This window comes from Littorina saxatilis, linkage group LG2 (genome assembly GCF_037325665.1).
Source record: "Littorina saxatilis isolate snail1 linkage group LG2, US_GU_Lsax_2.0, whole genome shotgun sequence".
Lineage (NCBI taxonomy): Eukaryota > Metazoa > Mollusca > Gastropoda > Littorinimorpha > Littorinidae > Littorina > Littorina saxatilis.
The window spans coordinates 100,244,342-100,245,754 of record NC_090246.1 but is presented as its reverse complement, the minus strand read 5'-3'; positions in this window follow the sequence as shown (position 1 = coordinate 100,245,754).

Below are 1,413 nucleotides of genomic sequence, written 5' to 3'. Positions count from 1 at the left end.
GTGTGTGTGTGTGTGTGTGTGTGTGTGTGCACCCCCCCCCCATCCCCCCTTACCACACACTATTATGAGCTGAGTATTTGTGACTCGATATTTTATTGATGTTCTTACGTTTTATGTTGTTTATTATGATTCACTACACCCGAGTTTCTCGTAATTGAGATAACACAGTGTTCTATTTACACACATGCACACACGCGCGTAGGCTAAACAAATCCAATCTTGACTTTCAACTTTATATAAACATACATCCTGTTCACAATTAACGAGGACAAACAAAATTTACAACTACCAAAGTACAACAATTTATCTTTTGTAAAAATTCGGACGCACATTTTCCCAATTAATATGAAAGTCACTGAACTGATCTTCTTTTCACTACACCTTATATCTTGATTCCCCAAACACTGATTGATTTCTGCCTTTTCAAATTTACCAGTAACCCAAACGTTCGCTCTAACCAACCTATTTTGTCCAAAACAGTTTTACCGATACACAATCATTAAAAAAAAGAAGAGGTTTAACATAACCGACTTCGCTACCACATAAACAAAAAATGTTTTATTCTCCCCAACATTCTGGTCAACAAAATAATTATTATAGACAGTCATTCAATTTCAAGACAATCATCACAGCTTTGAACCGACCCTTTCGTTCAACCAGGAAGAAGCAACAACTATAGTAAAAGCTACAGCGCGATCAACGTTCGCCCATTTACGAACTCGCGATGAGATTTGTTTCCTCTGGTCACCAAGCCAACCGTTTACAAACGCATGCGCACTAATTGGGATTCCCCCAATTTCCTCGAACCTTGACCTCAGAACTCTCGAAGCCACTACTTCGGCTTTCAATTTAGCTCTTGCATACCGAGTAGCTGGCAACTTTGCTTCCGAAGTTCCCACTTTCAATGTTAATTTGCAGGGTCTCTCACTTGACATCTTTATCCGACGATATTGCTTCTTATAAAAGGGTCCTTACCCATCCAAAAGAAACCTCCAACGCATACTACAATTGCAGGAAATTCCTGTTTTTAAGGCAGCTCATTGGGAAATGAGCTCAGACAGAATATCGAAGACGTGAAATGCGTCAATCGAACAACTGTCGTAACTTGGCTACAATGAGACGGTCGGCTACCTTGCACCATAGACACGAACTGTGACATTCTTGTTTAATTTAGGTGAAATGTTTGAAACAGAGTGGCTCAAAAGCGACAGTTCGATCAGCTACTAACCGAAAAAAACCGTGCTCGAGTCATTCGGCGAAGGTGGCGAGCTTTCAAACCATCACGACTGAATAACTCATATTACATCTTTTCATCACGCATTTGTCACACGAGTAGCATGGTGCAGTGGTTACGGATTCGGAAATTCGATCTGCTGCTCTGGGTTCAAATGCAGCTGTGAGCAATAGTTTTTT